The sequence below is a fragment of the Ornithorhynchus anatinus genome, chromosome 3 (genome assembly GCF_004115215.2).
Source record: "Ornithorhynchus anatinus isolate Pmale09 chromosome 3, mOrnAna1.pri.v4, whole genome shotgun sequence".
In the NCBI taxonomy this organism is placed as follows: domain Eukaryota; kingdom Metazoa; phylum Chordata; class Mammalia; order Monotremata; family Ornithorhynchidae; genus Ornithorhynchus; species Ornithorhynchus anatinus.
The window spans coordinates 126,414,608-126,441,507 of record NC_041730.1 but is presented as its reverse complement, the minus strand read 5'-3'; the positions used below and the strand labels follow the sequence as shown (position 1 = coordinate 126,441,507).

General features: G+C 48.5%; 1 protein-coding gene and 1 pseudogene across 4 annotated transcripts in view; both read left to right on the top strand.

The window, feature by feature from the left end:
* Nucleotides 1-678: 678 nt before the first annotated feature.
* On the top strand, nucleotides 679-26,900 carry LOC114810111 (annotated as a pseudogene).
* Nucleotides 18,157-26,900, top strand: part of MARCHF8 (membrane associated ring-CH-type finger 8) — a 205,957-nt gene continuing 197,213 nt past the window's right edge. For 2 of the 4 annotated variants that reach the window (XM_029060270.2, XM_029060264.2), the window contains exon 1: nucleotides 18,157-18,236. The gene's annotated coding sequence lies outside the window, so the exon portion shown is untranslated. The remainder of the gene's footprint in view (nucleotides 18,237-26,900) is intronic. The other 2 variants (XM_029060268.1, XM_029060271.2) reach the window with 2 other exon arrangements.

Genomic DNA, 26,900 nt, shown 5'->3' with positions numbered 1-26,900 from the left:
GCAGTGCTGAGGCACAGTGAGAGTGTTAGCTTTAGAGGAGTAAAGGGTGCAGTCTGGGTTGTAGTAGGAGAGTAGTGAGGAGAGGTAGGAGGGGGCAAGGTGATTGAGGGCTTTAAAGCCAATGGTGAAGAACTTCTCTCTGATACAGAGGTAGATGGGCATCCCACTGGAGTTTCTTGAGGAGTGGGGTAACATGTCTTGAAAGTTTTTGTAAAAAGATGATCCGGGCAGTAGAGTGAAGTATGGACTGGAGTGGAGAGAGGCAGTGGGCTGGGAGGTCAGCAAGGAGGCTGATGCAGTAATCCAGGAAGGATAGGATAAGTGATTGTATTCATATAGAAGCAGTTTGGATGGAGAAGAAAGGACTGGAATTTAGCGATGTTTTGAAGATGGGACCAACAGGATTGAGGGATGGATTGAATATATGGGTTGAATGAGAGAAAGGAGTCAAGGATAACACCAAGGTTATGGGCTTGTGAGACAGGAAGAGTGGTGATGTCGTCTATAGTGATGGGAAAATCGGTGGAGGACAGGGTTTGGGTGGGAAGATAAGGAGTACGGTTTGAGCTTGAGGTGATGAGAGGACATTAAAAAAGAGACGTCTTGAAGGCAAGAGGAAATGTGAGACTGCAGAGAGGGAGAGAGATCAGGGCTGGAGATGTAGATTTGGTGTCATCCATGAAGACCATCCTCAGCAACCAGACCGTCGACATCCCTGCCAACATTGGCATCATCTTGAAGGGCCGCACGGTCATCGTTAAGGGACCCCAAGGTTCCCTGCACAGAGATTTCAACCACATCAACGTGGAGCTGAGTCTTCTGGGCAAGAAGCTTAAGAAGTTCCATGTTGACAAATGGTGGGGCAACAGGAAGGAACTCGCCACTGTCCACACAATCTGTAGTCCTGTGCAGAACACGATCAAGTGGGTCACGCTGGACTTCTGTTACTAAATGAAGTCTGTGTACGCCCACTTTCCCATCAACGTGGTGATTCAGGAGAACAGGTCACTGGTGGAGATCCAAAACTTTCTGGGTGAGAAATACATTCACCGGATGCGTACGAGGGCAGCCCAGCCCGCACACTCCGCTCCTCTGCCGCTAACCTCTTCACTGTGCCTCATTCTCACCTTCTCCCACCGTCGACCCCTGGCCCACATCCTACCTCTGACCTGGGATACCCTCCCTCCTCCCATCCACCAAACTAGCTCTCTTGCCCCCTTCAAAACCCTACTGAGAGCTCACCTCCTCCAGAAGGCCTTCCCAAACTGAGCCTTCCCTTTCCCTCTGCTCCTCCTCCCCTCCCCATTCCCCGTACTCCCTCCCTCTGCTCTACCCTCTCCCCTCCCCACAGCCCTTGTGTATATTTGTACATATTTATTACTGTATTTATTTTACTAATGATGTGTCTATATCTATAATTCTATGTATCTATTTTGATGGTATTGATGCCTGTCTACTTGTTTTGTTTTGTTGTCTGTCTCCCCCTTCTAGACTGTGAGTCCACTGATGGGTAGGGATTGTCTCTATCTGTTGCCAAATTATACTTTCCAAGTGCTTAGTCCAGTGCTCTGCACACAGTAAGCGCTCAATAAATACGATTGAATGAATGAATGAATGAATGAATGAATGGAGATGATAGTTGAAACCATGGGAGCCAATGAGTTCTCCAAGGGAGTGGGTGTAGATGGAGAAGGGGACCCAGAACTGAACTTTGAGGGACCCTTACAGTTAAGTGGTGGGAGGCAGAGGAAGAGCCCACAAAGAAGACTGAGAATGAATGACCAGGGAGACAAGGAGAGAATTGGAAATACAATCCCCTTGTATCTACCCCAGAATTTAGAACAGTGCTGGATACAAAGTAAGTGCTTAATGCATTCCATAAAGAAGGGTAAGGGAAAGAACAGAGTACAAGAATATGTACGTAAGTGCTTTGCAGGTCTGGAATTAAGTGCATGGGTGATGCAATGGGGTGGGAGAAGATGATGGGGTGATGAGAGTTTATCAAATTTGCTTTTTCAGCCTCACTTACATGGACAGTAAGCTTCACTATCAGTAGAGCATTCATTTATTCATTGTCAGTCATATTTATTAAGCGCTTACTGTGTGCAGAGCACTCTACTTAGCCCTTGGGAAAGAACAATACTACAATAGTGAAAATCTCTGCCCACAATGAGCTCAAAGTCTAGAGTCGGGGAGAAAGACAGCAATTCAAATAAACACACATCAATACAAATAAATAAAATTACAGCTCTAAACATACATATACATACATACATTTACCTCAAACAAAAACTCCTCACCATTGGCTTTAAAGCAGTCAATCACCTTGCCCCCTCCTACCTCACCTCGCTATTCTCCTACTACAACCCAGCCCACACACTTTGTTCCTCTAATGTTAACCTTCTCATTGTTCCTCAATCTTGCTTGTCTCTCCATCGACCTCCTGCCCACATCCTACCTCTGGCCTGCAATGCCCTCCCCCCTCATGTCAGACGCATAATCGTTCTCTCCCATTTCAAATCCTTATTGAAAGCACATCTCCTCCAGGAAGGCTTCTCTGATTAAGCCCTCCTCTCCTCTTTTCCCACTCCCTTTGGTGCCACTCTTATTCCTTCATTCATCCTCTACACATCCCATCTCCACAGCACATATGGATATAGCTGTAATTCATTTATTTATCTATTTATATTAATGTCTGTCTCCTCCTCTAGACTGTGAGCTCACTGTGGGCAGGAATGTTTCTTTTTGTTGTTATACTGTACTCTCCCAGGTGCTTAGTACAGTTCTTTGCACACTGTAAGTGCTCACTAAATGCAATTGAATGATTAAGTGCTGTGGGGCTGAGGAGGGGACAAACAAAGGGAGCGAGTCAGGGGGACTCAAAAGGGTTTGGGAGATGAGGAAAAGTGGGGCTTAGTCTGGAAAGGCCTCTTGAAAGAGATGTCCCTTCAGTAAGGCTTTGAAGAGGGGGGAAGAGCCATTGTTTGGCGATGTGAGGAGGGAGGGTGTTGAGGCCAGAGGCAGGATGTGAGCCAGGGGTCAGCGTCAAGACAGGAGAGAGCAAGGCACTGTGAAAAGGTTAGCACCAAAGGACTGAAGAATACAGGCTGGGTTGTAGAAGGAGAGAAGGGAGGTGAGGTAGGAGGGAGCAAAGTGATGGTTGGCTATTAAAGTCAGTGGCGAGGAGTTTTTGTTTGATACGGTGGTGGATAAACAACCACTGGAGATATTTGAGGGGTGGGGGCGGTGACACGTCCTAAATGTTTCTGTAGAACGATGATCTGGGCACTGGAATGAAGTACAGACTGGCGTGGGGAGAGGCTGGAGGTTGGGAGATCAGCAAGGAGGCTGTTGCAGTAATCTAGGCGGGACAGGACCAACGATTGTATTAACATGGTAGCTGTATAGATGGGGAGGACAGGACAGATTTTAGCAGTGTTGTGATGGTGGGACTGACGGGATTGGGTGATGGATTGTGTATGTGGGTTGAATGAGAGAGAGAGGAATCAAGGATAACCCCAAGTCTGTGTGTGTGTGTGTGTGTGTGTGCATGCGTGCATGCATGTGTCCTTCTGTCTGTGCGTGATAGATAGGAGTGGGCTGAGGCTACGCCAGAGACTAAGGCCCTGCCTCTAAGATCAGCTGCCAAGATAGGCGTCAGTGGCAGTAGGAAATATTAAAGTGTTTTCATATTTGCAAGCTTGGCCTAGTGGAAAGACCACAGACCGGGAATCAGCAGATCTGCCTTCTAATTCCAGCTCCCATACTTTTTTGCTGTGTAGCCTTGAACAAGTCATTTAATTCCTCCTTTCCTCAGTTTTCTCACCTTTAAAATGGGGGATAAAATACCCGTTCTCCCTGCCTTCTTAGCCTGTGAATCCCAAGTGGGACAGGGACGGTGTCTGATTTGATTATCAACGCTTTGCACATAGGAAGTACCTAATGAATACTATATGGTGATAATAATAATAACTGTGATCTTTATTAAATGCTTATTTTGTACCAGTCACTGTATTAAGCGCTGGGGTACATACAAGATATTTGGGTTGGACACAGTCCCTGTCCCACATAGGACTCACAGTCTTTATCTCCATTTTACAGATGAGGTAACTGAGGCACAGAGAATAATGATAATAATTAGGTACTTGTTAAGCACTTACCATGGACCAAGCACTGTTCTTAGCACTGGAGTAGATACAAGGTAATCAGGTTGGACAGAGTCCCTGTCCCATATAGGGCTCACACTCTTAATCCCCATTTTACAGATGAGGTAACTGAGGCCCATAGTAGTGAAGCGACTTCCCTAAATTCACACAGCAGATACGTGGCAGAGCCGGGATTAGAACCCAGGTCCTTCTGACTCCCAGGCCCGCGCTCTGTCCACTGCACTATGCTGCTTCTTTAAAATTATTGTATTATTTTTTAACCTGATCCTGTCTCTACTGGCCCTTTTCTTGCTGGAAGTCTAGTTTGCGGGGAGGGGAGGGGACTAACTCTGGCGAGGTTAATAAGAAGAGCGCTGCTGAAGCAAGAAAGAAAAGAAATTGCTGATGCTATCCCCAGAGCCACAGGGCTACCCTGAGTCTCGTTTCCAGGGGAATCAGCTTGGGTAAATATTATGCCTCTGTCTCCCTGTCTCTCACTGCTTTCCTCTTCCTACTCTCAGGTGGGACCAGGCAATTCCACAAAGGCATTGTATTTTATCTTCTTCTGCACCAAGCCCAGCCAGTTGTTTTCATATTTAGAAATAGGGAAACATCATGGCTTAAATGGGCACGGGCCTGGGAGTTAGAAGGACGTGGGTTCTAATCACAGCGTGGCTCAGTGGAAAAGAGCCCGGGCTTGGGAGTCAGAGGTCATGAGTTCAAATCCCAGCTCTGCCACTTGTCAGCTGTGTGACTGTGGGCAAGTCACTTAACTTCTCTGTGCCTCAGTTCCCTCATCTGTAAAATGGAGATGAAGATTGTGAGCCTCACATGGTACAACCTGATTACCCTGTATCTACCCCAGCGATTAGAACAGTGCTCTGCACATAGTAAGCACTTAACAAAATACCAACATTAATCGCTACTCCGCCACTTGTCTGCTGGGTGACCCTGAGCAAATCACTTCACTTTTCTTAATACTGTGCTCTGCACATAGTAAGCTCTCAAGAAGTATGATTGATTCTCTGGACCTCAGTTGCCTCATCTGTAAAATGGGGATTAAGACTGTGAGCCCCATGTGGGACATGGATTGTGTTCAACTTGAGTAGCGTGTCTCCCCAGTGCATAGAACGGTGCCTGGCACATAGTAAGTGCTTAATAAATAACTTTAAAAAATAGATCTCCCCCCGCCAAATAACCAAGAATAGTGAGTGTCAGAGTACCAGTATGGGAAAAGTAGAGTCATTCTTTATCTACCTAACCTCATTCTTGTCGTAGTTTTCTGGATTCAGAAGGTTGAAGCAAAAAATGGAAAGAGTGTAAATTTTGCTTCCTACACAGAGATAGTGTGACTCTACGAGAGGAATGGAGATTGAGAAAATAGTATTTGTGAGGTGAAAGCGAAGATCTTGGTTGAACTGGATAGGAAGAGAGGCCGTTTGCTGGCTATTCAGTAGGCTGAGAATACTGAGTCAGAAAGCTTTAGGGAAACAGCGTAGGAAATTGAGTAGCATCTGCTTTTTCAGGGCATGTAACAAATAAAAGAAGCAACATGTAAAAGAAGAGAAAGACACAGTCTCTGCCCTTGAGGCGTTTAACAGTCTAGTGGGGCTCCGAGTCATACTGGAAATTGTACATTCTTGAAGTGTGTTGAGAAACAGAAATTACCAGCTCTTTATACATTGTTTTAGATCCCTCCTTTGGCAGAGGGAACTAGGCTTAGTGTCTGGAAAAAATGGATTCTCCTGGTTTTAGAGACAGGCTGTCAACCAGTCAATCGATGGTATTTATTGAGAGCTTGCTAAGTGCAGAGCATTGTACTAAGCACTTGGGAGAGTACAAAACCATAGAGTTAGCAAGACACCTTCCCTGCCCATGACAAGCCTACAGTCTAGTGGGGGAGACAGACATTTAACTAATATAATGAAGTAACTTAAAATACATAATTCAAAGATGTGTCCACAGGTGCTGTGAGATTCAGGGGGGTGCAAATGTCAAATGCCCGAAGGTCACGGATCCAAGTGCTTAGGTAACATGGAAGGGAGAGTGAGCTGGGGAAAAGTGGGCTTAACTGGGGCAGGCTTCTTGGAGGCCTCAGTGATTTGAAGGTGGGGAAAGTGGTAATCTGGTGTACATGGAGGAAACGGGAGTTCCAGGCTAGGGGGAAGATGTGGGAAAGGGGTCGGTGGTGAGGTAGACGAGATTTGGGCGCTGTGAGCAAGGTGGCACTAGTGAAGCAGAGGGTGCAGGCTGGCCTGGAGGAGGAGACTAGTGAGATGAAGTAGGATGGGGCAAGTCATTCCACGAGCAGCAGAAAAAGTTAGTGAGCAGCTGGAGTTCATCTGGGCTACTGATCTCTTCAGACAGCAACTTGCCTTCTTTGGAAGAATGCAGCACAGAATTGGGGCAAAAATCTCTGGAATCAGAATATTTCAAGTTTTCCCACTAGACTAGAATCAGACGATCAGTGGTATTTACTGAGCATTTTCTGCGGGCAGAAAACTTTTCTAAGCGCTAGGAAGAGTTCAATACAATAGAGCTGGTAGACGGGATGACTGTCGACAAGAAGCTCATAGTCTAGTGAAGAGACAGATGGTAAAATAAATTACAGATAGGGGATAGAATCTGATGACCAGCGGTATTTACTGAGCATTTTTGGTGGGCAGAAAACTTTACTAAGCACTTTGGAGAGTACAATAGAATTGGAAGACAGGGTGCCTACCTACAAGAAGCTTGTAGTCTAGTGGGGAGACAGATAAGAAAATAAATTACAGATATGGAAAGCAGTAGGGTATAAAGATAAATACCTAAGTACTTGGAGAAGCAGCATGGCCTAGTGGAGAGAGCACAGACCCGGGAGTCAGAAGGTCATGGGTTCTAATCCTGACTCTGCCTCTGTCTGGTCTGCTGTGAGACCTTGGGCAAGTTACTTCACTTTTCTGGGCCTCAGTTACCTCATCTGTAAAATGGGGATTGAGACTGTGAGCCCCACGTGGGACAGGGACTGTGTCCAACCAATTTGCTTGTATCCACCCCAGGGCTTAAGCACTTAACAAATACTATAATTATTATTATTATTACTATGGGGCCTGGGTGGGGTGAGTATCAAAGTGCTTAAGGGGTACAGACCCAAGGGCACAGGTGATGCAGAAGGGAGGGTGAAAAGAGTGGGGAAATGAGGGCTTAGTCAGGGAGGCCTCTTAGAGAGGATATGATTTTACTGTGGCTTTGAAGATAAGGTGGGCAGTGGTCTGTCCGATATGAAGAGGGTGGTAGTTCCAGGTCCGAGGGAGGATGTGGGCGAGGGTTCAGTGGTAAGAAAGATGAGATTGAGATATATAGTGAGTGGGTGGGAGTTAAGGGAGTGAAGTGTTCAGGCTGGGTTGTAGTAGAAGAGTAGTGTGGTAAGGAAGGCAGGGGAGACCTGACTGAGTGACCTAAAGCCAACAGGAAGGAGTTTCAGTTTGATGCAGAGATGAATGAGCGACCATTGGATGATTCTGAGGTTGGGACTGAGCTTAATTAGAAAAATGATCCAAGCAGAAGTGTGAAGTGTAGACTAGAGTAGGGAGGAACAGGAGGCAGAAAGGTCAGCAAGGAGGCTATTGCAACGGTCAAGACGGGATGAGAGGAGTACTTGGACCAGTGCGGTAGTAAGTTCAGGTAGAGTCGAAAGGTCAGATTCTAGTGCTGTTGTGAAGGTAGAACCAAGAGGATATTGTGACACGGAATATGTGGGTTGAATGAGAGAGATTAGTCAAGGGTAATGCCAAAGTTATGGTTCATTCATTCATTCATTCAATGGGATTTATTGAGTGTTTACTGTGTGCAAAGCACTGTACTAAACGCTTGGGAGAGTGCAATACAACAACAGACACGTTCCTGCCCACAACGAGTTCACAGTCTAGAGGGGAAGATAGACATTAATATAAAGAAAGAAAGAAAAGAAGGAAAGAGCAAAAAAGAAAAAAGAAAGGAAGAAACAAGAAAGAAATGACTTGTGAGGCAGCAATGGGAAAGTCTAGGGGAAGACAGGGTTTGTGTGGAAGATGAGGGCTTCTGTTTTGGACATGTTCCATTTGAGGCGTCAGTGGGTCATCCACATAGAGATATCCTGAAGGCAGGAGGAAATGAGAGACTGCAGAGAAGGAGAGCGATCAGGACTGGGGATGGAGATTTGGGAATTATCCACCTCGAGATGGGAGTGAATGAGTAAGTTCTCCAAGGGAGTGGGTGTAAATGGAGAGTAGAAAAGGACCCAGAATTGAGCCTTGAGGGACTCCCACAGTACAGGGGTGGGAGGCAGAGGAGGAGTCTGAGGAAGAGATTGAGAATAATAATAATGTTGGTATTTGTTAAGCGCTTACTATGTGCAGAGCACTATTCTAAGCACTGGGGTAGATATAGAGTAATCAGGTTGTCCCACGTGAGGCTCACAGTTAATCCCCATTTTACAGATGAAGTAATTGAGGCCCAGAGGAGTGAAGTGACTTGCCCACAGTCACACAGCTGGCAAATGGCAGAGCCAGGATTTGAACCCATGACCTCTGACTCCCAAACCCGGGCTCTTTCCACTGAGCCACGGAGCAGCCAGAGAGATAGGAGGAGAACCAGGAGAAGTTAGTGTCCGTGAAGTTCATTCTAGAGTAGTATTTCTAGTGCTTTCTCCCAAGCACTTAGTAGTAATGATGGTATTTGTTAAGCGCTACTATGTGCAAAGCACTGTTCTAAACGCTGGGGGGATACAAGGTGATCAAGTTGTCCCACGTGGGGCTCACAGTCTTAATCCCCATTTTACAGATGAGGTAACTGAGGCACAGAGAAGTGAAGTGACTTGCCCAAAGTCACACAGCTGACAAGTGGCAGAGCCGGGATTAGAACCCATGACCTCTGACTCCCAAGCCAGGGCTCTTTCCACTGAGCCACGTTGAGTACTGTGCTTAGCAGTCAGTACCTACCATTGATTGCTGGCTTTAAGGGTTCCAGGTAGTAGAAGAAATAATAGGATTTATATAGTGTCCCTACAGCGCAAAACTCTGCACAAAGCATGTAGGAAAGTACATCCCAAGGAGATCTTTTTTATAGTTCCCTCAAGGAGCTCGATCAGCCTAATGGACAAGCGGACATAAACGTGTATATAGCCAGAGGTACTGAACAAGTAAACTTGTATCTATCCCAGTGCTTAGAACAGTGCTTGGCACATAATGAGCATTTAACAAATACCATTATTATTATTATTACTCTTCTAAAGAGATTTTCTATGATGGCTCTGTGCTCCAAATTAAATAGGTCAGTAGTTAATGAGATTTTAGGATTTAACATATTCAGTGTTTCTCCCAATTTAATCTGAAGAGAAACATCCCAACGGGTCAGAGAATACTGCCTTTCACCTATATCCGATTGTTCTCTTCCTCCTGGGCTTTAGTAGGATCAGTTGTGCCCCCAAGGTGGAAATGTAAGCTAGTTGTGGGCAGGGAACGTTTCTACCAACTGTGTTATATTGCAAATTCCCAAGCGCTTAATATGATGCACTGCACACAGAAAGCACTCAACCAATACAACTGATGGATTGAAATAAAAACATTTTATTATGTTTTCTGCTAATGTATAATTGTGGTTTTTGATAAGTGCTTACTATGTTCCAAGCACTGTATCCAAGCAAATCGACTGTTGGACGATCCAAGCAAGTTGGACACAGTTCTTGTCCCGCATGGGGCCCATAGTCTTAATCCCCATTTTACAGATGAGGAAACTGAGGCACACGGAGAAGTGAAATGTCTTGCCCAAGACCACACAGCAGACAGGTGGCAGAGCTAGGATTAGAACTCATGACCTTCTGACTCCCAGGCCCATGTATGAGAAGTATACATAATTTCTTTGTCTCGCTTGAGTTTCAAGGAAGACTTTTAAGAGCAGATAAGGAGAAACTCTTTCTGTCCAGACCCTGTTCTGTATTCTGCTTTGGGCTGTAAGCCCGTCACCGGGCAAGGATTGTCTCTATCTGTTGCCGAATTGTACATTCCAAGCGCTTAGTACAGTGCTCTGCACACAGTAAGTGCTCAATAAATACTATTGCATGAATATACAGTATTTAGAGGATCAGTCACTTCTTGGGGCCTCCAGGAATAAAATGGAAATAAAATGCCAGGTCTCCCTCTTAGACTGTGGACCAGAAACTCTGTCTGATCTGGTTCTGCTTAGTTTTAGTACAGTGCTTGGCACATAGTGCTTAATAAGTCCTATCATCGTCATTCTTATTAGACTCCTCAAACCCTTCCAGAATCTGATTGGATTTGGCTCAGGGCTTATGGACTAAAAGACTGGCCCAGTCAGTGTGGTGCAGATTCCAGCATGCCAGATGAAAAGGTGCGGACAATAACGATAAAAAATGGTGGCAATTAAGTACTTACTATGTGCCAAGCACTGTACTGTGCCTGAACAGGAATCAGCTAATGAGGTTGGACACGTTCCCTGTCCCGCTTGGGGCTCACAGTCTAAGGGGGAGGGACTCATTTTTTCAGATAAGGAAACTGAGGAAATGGTCACAAGGTCCAAGGTCACTCAGCAGGCAAGTGGCAAAGCCAAGATTAAAATCTAGGTCTCCTCACTTTCCCACCTATGTTTTTTTTTTCCTACTGGTCCACTCGGTAGTGTAAACCTTAAGCACTTTGATACTCACCCTAGCCTTTCTGTATTTAGGTAAATATTCTTATATTCATTTATTCATTCGTACTTACTGAGCACTTACTGAGTGTAGAACACTGTACAAAGCACTTGAAATTACAATTCGGCAACAAATAGAGACAATCCCTACCCAACAAAGGGCTTATACTCTACTACTTCCCATATCTGTTATTTATTTTAGTGTCTGTCTTCCCCCTAGACTGTCATGTACTTGTGAACAGGGGTCACATCTACCAGCTCTGCTGTACTTTCCCAAATGTTTAGAACGATGCTCTGAACACGTGGGCACTCAATAAAATACCATTGATAGATTGATTGACTGATGTGACAGGCACTATACTAAGCACTGGGGCAGATCCAAGGTAATCAGGTCGGACCCAGTCCCTGTCCCACGAAGCGATCTCAGTCTTAATCCCCATTTTACGGATGAGGTAACTGAGGCACAGCCAAGTGAAATGACTTTCCCAAGGTCACACAGCAGACAAGCAGCAGAGCTGGAATTAGAACCCAGGCCCTTCTGATTCCCAGGCCCATGTTCTATCCACTAGGCTACGCTGCTTCTCTTTTCCCTGTAACTTAAATCTCTCTTCCCCTCCATTCTCCCTTTCACACAAACATGTCTGTATTTAAAACAGGTCCTTGCTAGAGGTTTAGGACGTGGTAAATTGACCCTACATTTTAGCGGGTGAAAGAAAGCGTAGGAAAGGAGAAAACTGTGACTCCCTTGGATCGCGTTGTTATTTATTTAAGCATCCGTGCTGGGAGAGCGTTGGAGGCAGCTACCGATGCCCCGTGGGACGGGCAAGGAAACACAAATGGAATGTTTGCTGTGAACCAGGAACACTGAATTGAACCAGTCCCCCGGCTACCAGCTGGGTAGACGTGGCATCTGAAGCATTCATGGAAATGCCCTTGCAGGGGATTGATTATTAGAGAGTGTGGGTTTAGGCAGAGCTCAGCTACACGAGCCTTTCCCTATGAAGGAGAGGAAATGAGGATCGGGGGCTGGAAGGAATCCGCATTAGCTGAGGACCCGGGAGAGGTCAGGATCGCTTCACGACAGCCTAAGCATCATGGCCTAGTGGGTAGCCCACGGCTCCAGGGGTTCAGAAAGGCACGGATTCTAATGCCGGCTCTGCCACTTGCCAGAGAAGTGAAGTGACTTGCCCACAGTCACACAGCTGACAAGTGGCAGAGCTGGGAATCATACCCATGACCTCTGACTCCCAAGCCCGGGCTCTTTCCACCGAGCCAAGCTGCTTCTCAAAATAATGTTGATAGTTGTTAAGCCGGGTGACCTTGGGCAAGTCACTTCACTTCCCTGGGCCTCCATTATCTCATCTGTAAAATGGGGATTGAGACTAAGAGTCCCATGTGGGACAGGGACTGTGCAACCCAATTTGCTTGTATCCACTCCAGCTGTTAGTCCAGTGCCTGGTACATAGGAAGTGCTTAACAAATACCACAATCATTATTATTATTATTATTATTTTATAATGTTGGTATTTGTTAAGCGCTTACTATGTGCAGAGCACTGTTCTAAGCGCTGAGGTAGATACAGGGTAATCAGGTTGTCCCATGTGAGGCTCACAGTTAATCCCCATTTTACAGATGAGGTAACTGAGGGCATACATGCTTGGGAGAGTACAATATAGAAGGAGGGGTCCCCCAGTTCCGAGTCCCCTCCTATTCTCCATTTACGGCTTCAACTACCATCTCTACATGGTTGATTCCCAAATCTGTCTCTCCAGCCCTCATTTCTCTCCATAGCGGGATGAGTGACCTACTGATCCTCCCCCATCCCCTAAAACAAAAGGCCTTTACCACCTGGATTAGCCCCAGTGGTGAAGTGGGGTTGGGGGTGGTGGGGTCTCGGAGTTGGAAGGTTACAATCGAAGCCCTGCCCCAGACTCAGAGTCAACCAATCAATCCACTGTATTTAATGGTAATGTTGGTATTTAAGCGCTTACTATGTGCAGAGCACTGTTCTAAGTGCTGGGATAGATACAGGGTAACCAGGTTGTCCCCTGTGGGGCTCACAGTTAATCCCCATTTTACAGATGAGGTCTCTGAGGCACAGAGAAGTGAAGTGACTTGCCCAAAGTCACACAGCTGACGAGTGGCAGAGCCGGGAATTGAACCCATGACCTCTGACTCCCAAGCCCATGCTATTTATTGAGTGCTTACAGGGTGCAAAGCACTGTCTTAAGTGCTTGGGAGAGTACAATATCACACTAGACATATTCCCTGCCCACAACAAGCTTACCCTCTAGATATGATCTTAGAAGCCAATTGGGTTGGACACAGTCCCTGTCCCACGTGGGGCTCACAGTTTCTATCCCCACTTTACACTACTCTGCCTTAACTCTGCCCTCTCCTCCACCAGGCAAAGCTTCTTCTCCTCCCTCATCGACACCCATGCCCGTCACCCCCGCCGATTGTTCCGGACCTTTAACTCTCTCCTTAGGCCCCCTGTTCCTCCCCCTCCCCCATCTCTCACCCCTAATGATCTGGCCACCTATTTCCTCACGAAAATCAACACGATCAGGTCTGAGCTCCCCAAAGTCACCCCTCCGCCTCTCCCCTCCCCCCCAACAACCCCCTCCCCTACTTTCCCATCCTTCCCTGCAGTATCCTCAGAGGAGATCTCCTCCCTCCTCGCAAGTGCCACCCCCTCCACCTGCGCCTCGGACCCCATTCCCTCTCACCTTCTTAAAACCATCGCCCCTGCCCTCCTCCCTTCCTTAACTTCTATTTTTAACCACTCAATCTCCAAGGGCTCCTTCCCCTCTGCCTTCAAACATGCCCACGTCTCCCCCATCCTAAAAAAACCCGCTCTTGACCCCACTTCCCCCTCCAGTTATCGTCCTATCTCCCTACTACCCTTCCTTTCCAAAATCCTAGAACGAGTCGTCTACAATCGATGCCTAGAATTCCTTAACTCCCATTCTCTCCTAGACCCCCTCCAATCTGGCTTCCGTCCCCTCCACTCTACCGAGACTGCTCTCTCTAAGGTCACCCGTGACCTCCTTCTTGCCATATCCAATGGCTCCTACTCCATTCTGATCCTCCTTGACCTCTCTGCTGCCTTTGACACTGTCGACCATCCCCTCCTCCTCCATACCTTATCTCACCTTGGCTTCACGGACTCCGTCCTCTCCCGGTTCTCCTCTTACCTCTCTGGCCGATCATTCTCGGTCTCCTACGCTGGAGCCTCCTCCCCCTCCCATCCTTTAACTGTTGGAGTTCCTCAAGGGTCAGTTCTTGGCCCTCTTCTGTTCTCCATTTACACTCACTCCCTCGGTGAACTCATCCGCTCTCACGGCTTTGACTACCATCTCTACGCAGATGACACGCAGATCTACATCTCCGCCCCTGTCCTCTCCCCCTCCCTTCAGGCTCGCATCTCCTCCTGCCTCCGGGATGTCTCCACCTGGATGTCGGCCCGCCACCTAAAACTCAACATGAGCAAGACTGAGCTCCTCATCTTCCCTCCCAAGCCCGGTCCGCTCCCAGACTTCTCCGTCACCGTGGATGGCACGACCATCCTTCCCGTCCCGCAGGCCCGCAATCTCGGTGTCATCCTTGACTCGTCCCTCTCGTTCACCCCACACATCCTATCCGTTACCGAGACCTGCCGGTTTCACCTCTACAATATCGCCAAGATCCGCCCTTTCCTCTCCACCCAAACGGCTACCTTAGTGTTACGGGCTCTCGTTATATCCCGGCTAGACGACTGTGTCAGCCTTCTCTCTGACCTCCCTTCCTCCTCTCTCGCCCCGCTCCGGTCTATTCTTCACTCCGCTGCCCGGCTCATCTTCCCGCAGAAACGATCTGGGCATGTCACTCCCCTTCTTAAACAACTCCAGTGGTTGCCTATCGACCTCCGCTCCAAACAAAAACTCCTCACTCTAGGCTTCGAGGCTCTCCATCACCTTGCCCCTTCCTACCTCTCCTCCCTTCTCTCTTTCTACCGCCCACCCCGCACGCTCCGCTCCTCTGCCGCCCACCTCCTCGCCGTCCCTCGGTCTCGCCTATCCCGCCGTCGACCCCTGGGTCACGTCCTCCCGCGGTCCCGGAACGCCCTCCCTCCTCACCTCCGCCAAACTGATTCTCTTTCCCTCTTCAAAACCTTACTTAAAAATCACCTCCTCCAAGAGGCCTTCCCAGACTGAGCTCCTCTTCCCCCTCTACTCCCTCTGCCATCCCCCTTTACCTCTCCGCAGCTAAAGCCTCATTTTCCCCTTTTCCCTCTGCTCCTCCACCTCTCCCTTCCCATCTCCACAGCACCGTACTCGTCCGCTCAACTGTATATATTTTCGTTACCCTATTTATTTTGTTAATGAATTGTACATCGCCTTGATTCTATTTAGTCGCCATTGTTTTTACGAGATGTTCTTCCCCTTGACGCTGTTTATTGCCATTGTTCTTGTCTGTCCGTCTCCCCCGATTAGACTGTAAGCCCGTCAAACGGCAGGGACTGTCTCTATCTGTTGCCGACTTGTTCATCCCAAGCGCTTAGTACAGTGTACTAAGCACATAGTAAGCACATAGCACATAGTAAGCGCTCAATAAATACTATTGAATGAATGAATGAATGAATACTCTGGGCCTCAGTTCCCTCATCTGTAAAATGGGGATTGAGACCGTGAGCCCCACATGGGACAGGGACTGTGTCCAACACCATTTGCTTGTCTCTACCCCAGCGCTTAGTACAGTTGCTGGCACATAGTAAGCACTTAACAAACACCGCAATTCTTCTTTTACATTGCGATAACTGAGGCTCAGAGAAATGAAGTGACTTGGCCAAGATCACACAGTAGGCGAGCGGCAGAGGCGGAATTACACTGGGCCTCCCAAGCCCGGACTCTAGCCACTTGGTCGGCATCATTCATTCATTCATTCAATCGTATTTACTGAGCGTTTACTGTGTGCAGAGCACTGGACTAAGTGCTTGGAAAGGACAGTGCAGCAATAAATAGAGACAATTCCTACCCAACAATGGGCTCACAGGCTAGAAGGGGGAGACAGACAGCATTATAATGTGGGTATTTGTTAAGCGCTTACTATGTGCAGAGCACTGTTCTATGCACTGGGGGAGATACAGGGTGATCAGGTTGTCCCTCATGGGGCTCACAGTCTTCATCCCCATTTAACAGATGAGGTAACTGAGGCCCAGAGAAGTGAAGTGACTTGCCCAAAGTCACACAGCTGACAGGTGGTGGAGTTGGGATTAGAACCCATGGCCTCTGACTCCCAAGCCTGTGCTCTTTCCACTGAGCCACGCTTGGCACATAGTAAGCGCTTAAGAAATACCATTATTATTATGATTATTAGTCGGTCTCCAGGAGCGATGCCGGGAGGGGGGAGGGTGGCATGGCTTCGGCTCCCAGTTTCTGGAGGGTCAGGCTCCAGGCTTTAATAATAATTAATAATAATGTGGTTCTTAAGTGCTTGCCAAGCACTGTTCTAAGCGCTGTGGTAGATACAGGGTAATCAGGTTGTCCCACATAGGGCTCATAGTCTTCATCCCCATCATTATTATTATTAAATATTTATATAAATATGAATTATATTTATTTTGTTAATGAGGTTACATCTCCTTGATTCTATTTATCTTGATGATGTTGTCTTGTTTTTGTTTTGTTCTCTTTTGCTTTGCTGCCTGTCTCCCCCGTTTAGAGCCTGTCACTGGGCCGAGATGGTCTCTATCTATGGCCGAATTGTACATTCCAAGCGTTTAGTGCAGTGCTCTGCACATAGTAGGCGCTCAGTAAATACTACTGAAGGAATGAATATTTATCTTGATGGTATTGATGCCTGACTCCTTCTTTAGTTTTGCTGAATGTCTCCCCACTTCTAGACCGGGAGCCCGTCAAACGGCAGGGACTGTCTCTATCTGTTGCCGACTTGTTCATTCCAAGCGCTTAGTACAGTGCTCTGCACATAGTAAGCGCTCAATAAATACTAGTGAATGAATGAATAAATACTATTGAATGAATGAATGTTTATCTTGATGTTAGTGATGCCTGCCTCCTTCTTTAGTTTTGCTGTCTGTCTCCCCACTTTTAGACCGTGAGCCCGTCGTTGGGCAGGGATGGTCTCTATTGTGGCCGAATTATACATTCCAAGCGCTTAGGACAGTGCTCTGCACATAGTAGGTGTTCAATAAAACTATTGAAGGAATGAATATTTATATCTTGATGGTATTTATATCTTGATGGTATTGATGCCTGCCTCTTTAGTTTTGCTGTCTCCCCCCTTCTGGACCGTGAGCTCGTCCCTGTGCAGAGACTGTCTCTATTGTGGCCGAATTACCCATTCCAAGCGCTTGGGACAGTGCTCTGCACATAGCAAGTGCTCAATAAATACTATTGAATGTCTCGATTGTGGCCGAATTGTCCATTCCAAGAGCTTGGGCCAGTGCTCTGCACATAGCAGGTGCTCAATAAATACTATTGAATGAATGACTGTCTCTATTGTGGCCGAATTGTCCATTCCAAGCGCTTGGGACAGTGCTCTGCACTTAGTAGGCGCTCAATGAATATGAATGAATGAATGAATGAATGAATGAATGAATGAATGAATGAATGAATGAATGAATGAATGAATGAGCCACGCTGACTCCGGCTCCTAACTCCGGGCTCCGGGCTTTGGGCTCGGGGCTTTGAGCTCCGGCTCCGGGCTTTTCCGCCGGGCTCCGGGCTTTGGGCTCCAGCTCCGTCTTCCGGGCTCCGGGCTTTGGGCTCCTGCTCCGTGTTCCGGATTTTGGGCTTCAGCTCCGTATTCCGGGCTTTGGGCTCCTCCGGGCTTTGGGCTCCGGCTCCGTGTTCCGCGCTCCGGGCTTTGGGCTCCGGCTCCGGTCCGTGCTCCGGGCTTTGGGCTTCAGCTCCGGGCTCCAGCTCCGTGATCCGTGCTCCGGGCTTTGGGCTCCGGCTCCGTATTCCGTGCTCCGGGCTCCGGCTCCGCGATCCGTGCTCCGGGCTTTGGTCTCCGTATTCCGTGCTCCGGGCTTCAGCTCCGTATTCCGGGCTTTGAGCTCCGGCTCCTTGCTCCGGGCTCCGGGCTTTGGGCTCGGGGCTTCGGCTCCGTATTCCGTGCTTTGGGCTCCAGCTCCGTGATCCGGGCTCCGGGCTTTGGGCTCCGGGCTCCGGCTCCGCGCTCCGGACTCCGGGCTTTGAGGTCGGGCGGTCCCCCAAGCTGCTGTTGCCAAGGCGACCGTCGTCGCCCCGCCCCCGGCCGCTGCGGATTGGGCGAGCGCGCGTCACGTGACGGCGGGGCGGGCTGCCCGGCCCCGCCCCCCGGGGAGGGAGGGGGGGAGGGGCCGGGGCCGCCGCCTCCAGGCGGGCCGCCGGGCTGTCGTCTGCCGCCGCCGCCGCCGGAGCAGCAGGACGAGGGCGCCGACAGGTAAGTTGCCCTTCCCCCGCATCCTCCTCCTGCCTTCCTCCCTTCCTATTTAGGGAGCGCTGACTCTGTGCGGAGCACTGCGCTAAGCGCTTGGGATGCCCATTAAGGACCATCCATCCCTGTCCGGGGACGGGCGGCAAAACCAAAGAAGGAGTCAACAACAGCATCAACAGAAATATTCATTCATTCCATCGTATGTATTGAGCGCCGGCTCGGTGCAGAGCACTGCGCTAAGCGCTTGGGGTGGACAGTTGGGCCCCAGAGAGAGACCATCCCTGCCCCAGGACGGGCTCACGGTCTACACGGGGGAGACGGACGGCAAAACTTAAAAAAGGAGGCAGGCATCACTAGCATCTAAATATTCTGTCGTTTAATACTATTTATTGAGCGCCTACTATGTGCAGAGCACTGCACTAAGCGCTTGGAATGGACAGTTCGGCCACAGAGAGAGACCGTCCCTGCCCTACAACGGGCTCACAGTCCGGGAGGGGGTGGGGGGAGACAGACAGCAAAACAAAACAAGGAACCAGGCATCAATACCATCAAGATAAATAGTCATTCATTCAGCCGTATTTATTGAGCGCCTACTATGTGCAGAGCACTGGACTGAGCGCTTGGAAGGGACCATTTGGTAACAGAGACCATCGCTGCCCAACGATGGGCTCCCAGGCTAAAAGGGGGGAGACAGCAAAACTAAAGGAGTCAGGCATCAATACCATCAAGATAAATATTCATTGAATAGTATTTATTGAGCGCCTATTATGTGCGGAGCACTGGACTAAGCGCTTGGAATGGACAATTTGGTAACAGAGACCATCGCTGCCTAACGATGTACTCACAGTCTAAAAGGGGGGAGACAGCAAAACTAAAGGAGTCAGGCATCAATACCATCAAGATAAATATTCATTGAATAGTATTTATTGAGCGCCTATTATGTGCGGAGCACTGGACTGAGCGCTTGGAAGGGACACTTCGGTAACAGAGAGAGACCATCCCTGCCCAACGATGGCACACAGTCTAAAGGGGGGAGACAGCAAAACTAAAGAAGGAGGCAGGCATCAATACCATCAAGGTAAATATTCATTTAATAGTATTTATTGAGTGCCTACTATGTGCAGAGCACTGGACTAAGCGCTTGGAATGGAGGTTCAGCCACAGATAGAGACAATCCTTGCCCCATGACGGGCTCACAGTCTAGAGGGGGGAGAGAGCAAAACGAAACAAGGAACCAGGCATCAATACCATCAAAATAGATGAATAGAAGCATAGGTATAGACCCATCATTAATAAGACAGAGTAATAAATTCATTCTTTCATTCAATTGTATTTATTGAGTGCTGACTCTGTGCAGAACACAGTACTAAGCGCTTGGGATGTCCAGTTCGGCCACAGATAGAGACGATCCCTTACCAATGACAGGCTCACGGTCTAAACGGGGGAGACAGGAAGCAGAGCAAAAGAGAACAAAACAAAAACAAGACGACATCATCAAGATAAGTAGAATCAAGGGGATGTGCACCTCGGTAACAGAATAAATAGGGAAATAAATGATATATACAAATGAGCACAGTGCTGCGGAGAGGGGAGGGGGGAGGAGCAGAGGAGGGGAGCAGAGGGAAACGGGGGGCTCAGGCTGGGAAGGCCTTCTGGAAGAGGTGAGCTCTCAGTAGGGCTTGGAAGAGGGGAAGAGAATTTAGTTTGGTGGAGGTGAGGAGGGAGGGCCTCCTCCTCCTCCTCCGCCCGGTATCCCCCTTTCCCCAGACCGGCCCAGACCGGCGGTCCCAGCAGCAGGATTCATTCAGTAGCATTTATTGAGCGCTTACTCTGTGCAGAACACTGGACTAAGCGCTTGGGATGGACCAGGCGATCCCTGCCCAATGCCGGGCTCCCAGTCCAGAAGAGGGGAGGCAGACAGCAGGAGGAGGAGGAGGAGGAGGAAGGGGTTCAGTCCGCTCCAGTGCGGTGCCTTCCTCTCCCCCACCCCCACCCCCAGGCCCGGGGAAGCCCTGGACTAAGCGCTTCGGAGAGGACCAGAAGCAGCGTGGCTCAGTGGAAACAGCACAGGCTTCATTCATTCATTCATTCTATAGTATTTATTGAGCGCTTACTATGTGCAGAGCACTGTACTAAGCGCTTGGAATGGACAAATCAGTAACAGATGGAGACAGGCCCTGCCCTTTGACGGGCTTACAGTCTAATCGGGGGAGAATCGGGACTGGACTATTCGGGGCTTGGGAGTCAGAGGTCATGGGTTCGAATCCTGGCTGTGCCACTTGTCAGCTGGGTGACTGTGGGCAAGTCACTTCACTTCTCTGGGCCTCAGTTACCTCATCTGGAAAATGGGGATGAAGACTGTGAGCCTCACGGGGGGCAACCTGATTACCCTGTAATTACCCCAGTGCTTAGAACAGTGCTCGGCACATAGTAATAATAACGTTGGTATTTGTTAAGCGCTTACTATGTGCCGATCACGGTTCTAAGTGCTGGGGTAGACACAGGGGAATCGGGTAGTAAGCACTTGAATTACCAACACTGTAGGGACTCTTTATTGAGTGCTGACAATGTGTGCGGAGCACTGGACCAAGTGCTTCGGAGACAACCAGGCATCAGTGCTCTTTATCGAGTGCTTATCCTGGGTGCGGAACACTGGACTAAGCGTTTCGGAGAGGACTAGGCATCAGGATTCTTTATCATTCATTCATTCATTCATTCAGTAGTATTTATTGAGTGCTTACTATGTGCAGAGCACTGTACTAAGTGCTTGGAATGTACAAATCAGTAACAGATAGAGACAGTCCCTGCCCTCGGACGGGTTTACAGTCTAATTGGGGGAGACGGACAGACAAAAACAATAGCAATAAATAGAATCAAGAGCTATAAGATCACTTACAGTGTGCGCGAGCACTGGACTAAGTGTTTTGGAGAGGACCAGGCATTGGGGCTCTTCGTCACGTGCTTATCCTGGGTGCGGAGCACTGGATTTAGCATTTCGGAAAGGACCAGGCATCAGTACTCTTTACTGAGCACTTATTCTGGGTGCGGAGCACTGGACTAAGCACTTCGGAGGGGACCAGTCATCAGGGCTCCTTATTCATTCAGTAGTATTTATTGAGAACACTGTACTAAGCGCTTGGAATGTACAATTTGGCAACAGATAGTTGCAGTCCCTGCCCAACGACGAGCTCACAGTCTAAAAATCAGGGCTCTTTATTGAGCGCTTACCGTGTGTGTGGAGCCCTGGACTAAGCGCTTCGGAGACAACCACGCATCAGGGCTCTTTATTGAGTGCGTATCCTGGGTGTGGAGCACTGGACTAAGTGTTTCGGAGAGGACCAGGCATCAGGGCTCTTCATTGAGTGCTTATCGGGTGTGCGGAGCACTGGACTAAGCACTCCAGAGAACCATACATCAGGGCTCTTTATTGAGTGCTTATTGTGGGTCCGGAACACTGGACTAAGCATTTCAGAGAGGACCACACATCAGGGCTTTTTATTGAGCGCTTACCCCGGGTGCAGAGCCCTGGATTAGACGCTTGGGAAAGGACCCACGCGTCAGATCTCTCTAGTGAGCACTTACCGTGTGTGTGGAGCACTGGACTAAGCGCTCCAGAGAGAACCACGCATCAGGACTCTTTATTGAGTGCTTACCCTGGGTGCGGAGTACTGGACTAACCGCTTCGGAGAGGACCAGGCATTGGGGGTCTTTATTGAGCACCTACAATGTGTGCAGAGCACTGGATTAAGCAGTTAAGAGAGGGCCAGGCATCAGAACTCTTTATTGAGTGCTTACCGAGTGTGCGGAGCACTGGACTAAGCACCTTGGGGAGGACTACGCATCAGGACTCTTTATTGACCACTTACCCTGTGTGCAGAGCCCTGGACTAAGCACTTGGGAGAGGAGCAGGCATCAGGTCTCTTTATTGAGTGCCTGCAATGTGTGCGGAGCACTGGATTAAGCAGTTGAGAGAGGTCCAGGCATCAGAACTCTTTACTGAGTGCTCACCGAGTGTGCGGAGCACTGGACTAAGAGCTTTGGGGAGGACTACGCATCAGAACTCTTTATTGAGTGCTTACCCTGTGTGCAGAGCCCTGGACTAAGCACTTGGGAGAGGGGCAGGCATCAGGTCTCTTTATTGAGCGCCTACAGTGTGTGCGGAGCAGTGGATTAAGGGGTTGAGAGAGGGCCAGGCCTCAGGGCTCTTTATTGACTACTTAGAGTATGTGCGGAACACTGAACTAAGCGCTCAGGGACATCAACGGTATTTTCTGAGCACTTACTGTGTGTGGAGCACTGGACTAAACGCTTGGGAGAATACCATGCAATGGAGCCGGCAAGCACCTTCCCTGCACACACGAAGTAAACAGTGTAAAGGGGGAGGCAGGGATTAATAATGATGGTATTTGTTAGGCGCTTACTATGTACCAAGCACTGTTCTAAGCGCTAGGGTAGATACAAGGTGATCAGGTTGTCCCATGTGGGACAGTTTTAATTTCTATTTTACAGATGAAGGAACTGAGGCACAGAGAAGTGAAGTGACTATACATTATGGAGCAAACCGGGGGTGCCGTGCCCCAAAGCCGGACAACCCCCCGGACTGGAAGCTCCTTGTGGACAGGGAATGTGTCTACCAACTCTGATGTGTTGGACTGTCCCAAGCGCTTAGCGCATTGCTCTGCATACAGTAAGGGCTCAGTAAGTGCCCTCGATTGATTAATTGGTTGGTTAATTTCCGCAGCATCCAGCCACTGCCTGAGCTGGGGGAAACCACAGTTTGCAGCATGTTGTGGGCTGGGAATGTGTCCGTTTATCATTAGATTGTCCTCTCCCAATCGCTTAGTAAACTGCCCTGCACTCAGTAAGCGCTCAGTAAATATGAATGAGTGAATCTGCATTGGTATTTTGCAATGTTCAGACATTTCCAGAGGGCCCAACTTGACCACGCCCAACCACGAGAACCCCAGGGAGGCCGCATCGGGAGAGGCCCGTCAGGGTTCATGGACAGGGGATGTGGCCACCGATTCTATCATATTGTATTCAGTCCATCCATCAGTCGCATTTATTGAGCACCTACTATGTACAGCACACTGTACTCGGCGCTTGGGAGAGTACAGTGCAACAGAGTTAGTGGACACCTTCCCAGCCCCTAATGAACTTGCAGTCTGGAGGGGGAGACAGACATTAATATAAAGAAATAATTTGTAATATATAATTTAAAGACACCTACAAAAAGGGTGTTGAATTGGGGGCAGGTGGGGGGGTGAATATCCAGTGTCCAAAGGTCACATATCCAAGTGGACTCGTTCTTCCAAGTGTTTAGTATAGTGTGCTGCACACAGTAAGTGAGTTTACAGTCTGAGGGGGAGGTAGGCATCAATATAAATAAAAAAATTGGTAATGTATAGCTTAAACCTATGTGCATAAGTGGTGTGGAATTGCGGGCCAGGGGTAAATATCAAGTCCAACGGTCACAGATTCAAGTGGAATCGCTCTTCCAAGTGGTAGGTACAGTGCTCTGCACATAACGCTCAATAAATACCATCGACTGGTTGAAGTCGACCCAAGGGCGGCCTGATGTTTAAGCCAGGAGGTTGGTGAAGTTGTCCAACTATTTGGAACCAAGGGATGGGAGAAGCAAAACCAAGCTCGGGGAACAGGCCGGGGTGGATGAACCCCTGAAAAGTAAACACAGTGGGTAGTTTAGTGTTTAGTGGAGTTAGCCTGTTTGGTGGGGCAAATGCTTCTTTTCGGGGCGGGCGGTGTGGTTGGCAAGCCAGGCCGAATAATCTCACTCCTTTGAGGGACCAAATGCCAGTTTATCTGGAAATTTTCGAGCAGCAGTTATTACAGGCTGATCACTGGTAAACAAGAAGGTCATTGCGGGGAAAGTGGGTGGAGCATGTGGAGGTGAATGATTTTTGTGCAGCGGGGGGGGGGGGGGGGGGGGGGGGGGGGGGGGGGGGCGGGAAGATGACTAGGAACAAGCCTACGAAGCTGAAGGAAATCCAGAAACGCTCTGTGTCTGTTTCTCTTTCCGAATTATATTTGGGGGCAGGAGGTAAAGCGATGGCCAGATAGCAGTGTGACTCTCTAGATGTTGGTATTTTTTGTTGTTGTTGTCTCGGAAGTTTAAATGAGGATCCCTTGCTAGTCACCCTGTATTTGCTGACTCCTGAAATGAGACCCAATATGGAATGTACCGTTCTCCTGTTTAAAAATTGAATGCTTTCCTCTTTATGTGCAGGGTATACTAAAATCTGAGCTTGTACAGTAAATGCAGCTTTGGGGTGAGCCAAAGGGCGCACCTCCAGATTGCTCTGGAGCTACAGCTTCACTGGGATGATGTTAATAATAATGATAATAGGAATTGTGGAATTTAGGTGCTTAATATGTGCTGAACACTGGGGTAGATCCAAAGTGATCAGGTCCCACTTGGGGCTCACAATCTAAGTAACGGGGAGAACAGGTATTGAAAAGCCATTTTACGGATGAGGGAAGTGAGGCACGGAGAAGTTAAATGACCTGCCCGAGGCCACACAGCACGTAAGCGGCTGAGCCGGGATTAGAACCCATGACCTTCTGACTCCCCGTTGTTGGGGGAGAGATGCAGGGAGCCCTAGGGGTGATGGAGAGCAACAGAGAGAGAGACCAAGTGGGGATGGGAGAGGTTAGGAGAAGCTACAGGGAGCGGCAAGGAGGAAATGAAGAAGAAAAGGCAAGGGGGAAACCCCAGAATCAATCAGTGGTATTTATTGAATGCTTACCGTGTGACGGGGAGACCGATATTAGGATTAATTATAGCTAGGTGAAGCAGCAGAGTAGAAGAATGGACATAAATGCTGAGCGAACGAGAGATGGGTGCCTATCTAAGCGCTTAAGACCCAAATGCAAAGGTGAGGCAGAAGGGAGAGCTAATAGGGGAAGTGAGGGCTTAGTCAGGGAAGGCTTCTTGGAGGAGATGAGCTTTGAAGATAGAGAGGGGTGGTCTGTCGGATGTGAAGGGGAGGAAGTTCCAAAACCAAGAGTGAGTACCTGGGCAAGATGTTGGCAACAAGATTGATGAGGTGGAGGTACAGTGAGTATGTTGGTGTTAGAGGAGGAAGGTGTTCAGGTTGGGTTAGGGTAAGAAGTTCCTATTAGATGTGGAGATGGATGAGTAACCATTAGAGGCTTTAGAGAAGCAGCGTGGCTAGGTGGAAAGAACACAGGCTTAGGAGTCAGAGGTCATGGGTTCTAATCCCAACTCTGCCACTTGTCGGCTGTGGGATTTGGGCAAGTCACTTAACTTCCCTGTAGCTCAGTTACCTCATCTGGAAAATGGGGACTAAGACTGAGGGCCCCACCTGGGACACCCTGATCACCTTGTATTCCCCCAGCGCTTAGAACAATGCTTTACAAATACTATCATTATCATTCTTACTTTGAGTAGTCAGTCAATCGTATTTATTGAGTGCTTAAGGTCTGCAGAGCACTATACTAAGCCCTTGGGAGAGTACAATATAACAGTCACATTCTCTGCCCATAAAGAGCTTACAGTCTAGAGGGGGAGACAGACATGAGTATGAATAAGTAAATGACAGAAATGTACAGAAGTGCTTTGGGGCTGGGGCGGGGGTGAATGAAGGGAGCAAGTCAGGATGACACAGAAGGGAGAGGGAGAAGAGGAAAGGAAGATTTAGTCAGAGAAGGCCCAATGGAGGAGATGTGCTTTCAGTAAGGCTTTGAATTGGGTTTCAATTCATTTGAATTGGGGCATTGGAGAGGGAATAATTGTTGGATTGGGGGAGGGACGGCACACCAGGCCAGAGGCATAAGGTGGGCCAAAGGCCGGTGGCGAGGTAGACGAGATGGAGGTATGGTGAGAAAGTTGGCATTAGAGGACCAAAATGTGTGAGTTGTGGAGAGACCTGGACTTGAATATTTTTCAGAAATATGATCTGGGCAGCAGAGTGAAGTTTGGACTGGAATGGGGTGGAGGGACCCAACTTCCCTTCCAGGTTCTATTACTTTGGTTAAACCTTTCCTCCCTACTTTTCTAAGTTTCACCCAGCTTAGTTTCATTCTGCATGAGCCTGGGATGTTTCTATTTGCATTGCTGCAGGAAATAATGTATAAATGCAAAAGCAAACTTCTACCTTTATAGAACGTGCCTATTTCATCGCTGACCCCTCGCCCACGTCCTGCCTCTGGCTAGAAAGGCCCTCCCTCCTCAAATCCAGCAGACAGTGACTCTCCCCGCCCTTCAAAGCCTCACTGAAGGCCCATTTCCTCCAAGAGGCCTTCCCGGACTGAGCCCCACTTTTCCTCATCTCCCACTCCCTCCTGCGTCATCCTGACTCACTCCCTTTATTCTTCCCCCCATCCCAGCCCCACAACACTTCTGTACATATCTGTAATTTATTTATTTATATTAATATCTGTTTTCCCCTGCCCCCCCCCCCCCGCCCAAAACGGTAAGCTCTTTATGGAGTCGTTATTGTCTTGTACTCTCCCACGCGTTTAGTACAGGGCTCTGCACACACTAAGGGCTCAATAAATGTGATTGATGAATGAATGCTTTGTTGTTTTTTTTATACAGTTTTGCCCCAAGAATGGTGCATGCAGGCTTTCAAAAATTCCTTTGTAAATAAAACTTTTTTGGATGTGGATCTCAAGAGAAAAGCCTAA